The following is a 4,628-nucleotide window of genomic DNA, read 5'->3' as shown; positions in this document are numbered from 1 at the left end:
TTTTTTGTCTAGTTAATCTATTTGTGACAGCAGGGTATCAAGATCCCTCTTTACAATTTTATTGGTGCTTATGTGATTATTCATGTTTATTAATATTTGAGTTGGGTGCACTGGTATTTGGTGGATACATATTCATGACTATTACTTCTTCCTCTTGGTTTGTCCCCCTCTTTGTCTCTCTGAATCAGTCTTGGATAGAAATCCACCTTGTCTGCAAACAAAATAGCTACCTTTGCTTTTATCCAGGTTCCTTTGCATGGAGTGTTGTTTTCCATCCTTCAACTTTCAGTCAATGAATTTCTTTTTGAATTAAATGTATTACTTGTATGCAGCATGTTGTTGGATCTTGCTTCTCCCATTCTGATTGCCTGTTTCTTTCTTTCTTTTCTTTTTTTCTTTTTTTTCTTTTTTTTTTTGGCGGAATCAGGGATTGAACTCAGGTCCTTGCACTTGCCAGGGAAGTGCTTATTCCACTGAGCCATCTCCCTGGCCCCCACTGTCTGTTTCTTTTGATTAGTGAATTGAGAGCAGTTAGGTTGGTGATTTTGGCTGATATACACTGACTTAACCTTGTCATGTTGAAGGAAGAATGTATACTCTGTTGTTAGGTGCAATAATTTGTAGGTATCTAGGACCAGGGATATAGCTCAGTGGCATAAATGCCTACCTGACAAGCGCAAGCTCCTGAGTTTAATCCCTACTACCACACCCACACACACACACAAGAATATTTATTAAATGATATCCTTTTGTTCAAAGGTTTCATTCAACTCTCATACATATTTCTTTGTTGATTTTTGTATAATTGATCCTTTTTATTTTTAAGTTCCTTTTTTGAGAGAGTCTCACTATGCAGTTCAGGCTGGCCTTGAATTCAATATGTAGCCTAGGTAGGCTTCAAAGTTGTAGTGATCCTCCTACCTCAGTCTCCTGAATGCTGGCATTACAGATATGTACCACCATACCTGGATAGTTGATATATTTGTGATAATGGATATTAAGGTCCCCTACTATTATTGTGTTGATGTTTATCTGATCTTTTATGTCCAGTGGTGTTGGTTTTATGATGTTGCATGTGCTGGTGGTCAGTGAATGTTTATAATGCACTTCCTCTTCCTGTTGGATTGTTCCCTTAATTAATATGTCCTGATAGTCTTTGCTCCTTCTGATCAGCTTTGTCTTAAAGTCTACTTTGTCTGAAAATGGGATATATAGTCCTGCTTTTTTCTATTCTCTTTGCATGCAATATCACTTTCCATTCTTTTAATGTGTGCATTTCATGCATGTATCCTGTAATATGCTGATTTAAACTCTTTGGGAAGATACCTAGATGAGGAATTTCTAGTTTTAGTTTCTGGAGGAATCTCCATACTGATTTTCATAGTGGTTATACAAGTTAACACTCCTAACAACAAGGAAGGTTTTCTTTTTCCCTGAAACTGCTCATGGCTTGTACTTATTGTCAATTTGTACTTCCTCACTTGAAGTTCCTCTTCATTTCAGCTACCCATTTCATGACTGGGTCTTTAAATTTGGAGGGCCTAATTTTTTGAGTTCTGCATGTATTCTAGATAGTAGCCTTTGTCTGAGGAATAGCTGGTAAAAGCTTTTTCCCTTTCAATATTTTCTCTTCACTCTGTTGACTGTTTCATTTGCTGCACAGATTTTGAATTTGATGTGACTCCTTTCTTTATTCTTGGTTTTATTTCTTGTGTAACTGGGGTTCTGTCCAGAAAAACTTTGCCTATACCTATGTCTTCATGAATTTTATCTATTTTGTTTTCAGTTTTAATATTTAGATCTTGTCTTCATTTCAATTTTAGTTTAGTGCATGGTAAAAGACATGGATTCAATCTTTGGCATGTGGAAAGCCAGTTTTCCCAGCACCATTTATTAACAAGGCTATCTTTTCCCTAGTGATGATTTTTGGCCCCATGTGTAGGATAGTGTAGCTGAGTGTTCCTGGAATTGTCTCTGCATCTTCTACTGTGCTGTTATTCTACAAAACTTTATAATACTACAGGTATTATAATACTACAGGTTGTCCCTAGTTTAACATGACTGGATGTGTTCTAAATATTGGTGTGATGTTTAAGTCTGGTCTGTACAGCCAGTAATATCCTTTCCTAATGTGATATAAGTCGTATAATACACCGGATTTATCTGGGGTGAGACATAAATCACTCCTAGTAGATCAGACCAATCGGGATTGGAGATGATCCATGTGATGACAAAGTGTAAGATCAATGACAGGGTAGATCTCAGTGTTTGGTCTGGTAAGTCATTACCTCTCACTGAGAGTTTTTATTATCAGAGGGTCCAGTTAATGAGTGTTTTACAGTGATGTGTGTCTATATCACAAGTGGCTATATTGGTGAGAGTATTAGTAGAAGGCACAGGTACACCAGTAGTACGTAGGCAATAGCAATGTCTCTGTCAATAAAATAAGTAGTAAGATAAAATGGTTATGATAGTATAAAGGACTAAAATATGAACAATGGTGGTTATGAGTATGCATAAGAGGTTACATGGCTGACAGTTCAATTACATTTTGTGAGTTTGGATATTAATGTTTAGACACAAATGAGTATTATAAGATTGTAGGCATTAGCCTTTTAATTTTTTTTCAATATTTCTGTTGTTACTACTGCAGTAGTGAAGATGACTGTAAGTGGTCAATAAGCTAATATAATTAGTTTATTTTTGTATTTAGTTATGTGGACTGAGATGGTTGATTTTGTGTTGTAATGTTCTTTTCTACCCTACTGTCAAATAGATATTTTTGTTACGCTTTCTTGTGAGTGGATATTTTTATCCTTAGTTTAAACCTGTACCCTTGTTAAATCCTAAAATCCTATGAGTAGGTTTCAGATCACTGTTCTTGATCATTTTGTTTTTTGAATTCAGTGAGACTTTTTGATGTGTGTATATGTGACATACATGGCAATCTTTATTGCTTTCTATGTCGTCAGCTGTATGAAAATTATGAACATACATTTTTATTTTATATAAAAAATAAAAATAAATAAATAAACCTGTACCTTGTAAGATAGCATGTTACAGTTTCAATTTTTAAATCTTTTTTTTTTTTTTTTTTGCACACACAATACAAACACTTTATTTTAAGAGTTGCAATTCATTTTGTGGCCCAGGCGGTCAATGTCCAGAACCCAGCAGCTGAACTCAGCACAACCTCCAGGCTTCCTTTGACTCCAACAGGGTGAGCATGTCGCCCTCGCGCACAGGCCCCTTCACGTTGTGGATGATGGAGCAGCTCATGTAGTCCATGAATTCCACTAGCACCTACGCGCACTGTCCCTATGAGCTGGTCCTGCCCAGCACTTTGGTGACCCTAGCAGCTTGAAGGGCTGCACACAACTCATGTCCATAATGGCGACCTACAGTGATGGGGCAGAGAGCTCAATTTTTAAATCTTTTATTTTTTACTTGGTATATTTAAATAGAAGTGTGGATTTCTTTTAATTTTTTGCTGTCTCTGATTTAAATTGAACCATGCCTAAAGCAGTTTTAATTGCTAAGTTGGGCACGCTGGCAGTAACTGTAACTCCCTTTTTAGTAGACCATTAAACCATTTTATATGTTGTGAAATGAGTTTTCTAATCAATTTTAGTTTAGGTATTTTTATTGTTTACTCATGTTTTGTGTAAGTGTATCTACTAGGTTGTATTCAGCTGTTTTTGAATCACCTTATTTTTTATGTATTTAGTACAGGGTCTACGGGGTATCACTACACAGATCGGACTCGCAGTGGTCCTCCTGTTTGCAGCATCTGAAGTGCTGGGATTACAGTCTCTTTAGCTGTCTCAGTGCACCATGGGGGTGGGGCTGACACGACACTTGGGGATCGAACCCTGGCAGTCCCTGTGTCTGCCTAAGCAGGCACTTTAATCTGCTGAGTTATCTGGCCGGTCCTGAATCACCCTTTGGTGTGTTCATGTCTCTGACTTGATCTTAATTTTTTTGTGAGGCTTTATGTAACTCTTTCCAGTACTATATCCATTTGTGTGACCACATGACTATGCTGTTTGTAACTACCAATGAGTCTGTAAGCATATAAATTGTTGACTATAAATTCTGGATTGTCTAATTGTGAGTGCCATTGTTACAAGTTTTGTATGTTGTCTAGAAAATGAGTAGCCAGCTATAGCTCAGCTGCACAGTGCCTGCCTGGCAAATACAAGGCTCTAAATTCAATTCCTGATACAGAGAGAGAGAGAGAGAGAGAGAGAGAGAGAGAGGCAAACAAACCCAACTAATGAGTCATAGAGATTAACAGTACATTATAGAAACCTAAACAAGGTATTTGAACTCCTAGATACTTTACGAATATAAAAAAAGCCATCCAAGGGCCGGCGGTATAGCTCAGCAGACTAAGCGCTTGCTTAGGTAAGCGTAGGGGCCCTCCGGGTGCGCTGAGTCGGTGATAGAGTCCGGGCGCTTGGTGCACGCCTGTAATCCCAGCACTTGGGAGGCAGAAATCAGGAGGATCACTACTAATGTGGGCTAGGTAGTGAGACCCTGAACACACACACACAAAAAAAAACTTTGGGGCCAGGAGATGGCTCAGTGGAATAAGCGCTTCGAATAAGCGCTTCCCTGGCAAGCGC

General features: G+C 38.0%; 1 pseudogene; it reads right to left on the bottom strand.

The window, feature by feature from the left end:
- Positions 1–3,183: 3,183 nt before the first annotated feature.
- Positions 3,184–3,389, bottom strand: LOC101582509 (annotated as a pseudogene).
- Between the last annotated feature and the right edge of the window lie 1,239 nt (positions 3,390–4,628).

This window comes from Octodon degus, unplaced genomic scaffold, assembly GCF_000260255.1.
Source record: "Octodon degus isolate 3935 unplaced genomic scaffold, OctDeg1.0 scaffold00130, whole genome shotgun sequence".
Taxonomy (NCBI): Eukaryota; Metazoa; Chordata; class Mammalia; order Rodentia; family Octodontidae; genus Octodon; species Octodon degus.
Note: the sequence above shows the minus strand (reverse complement) of the source record. Positions and strands in the feature narration are given on the sequence as shown.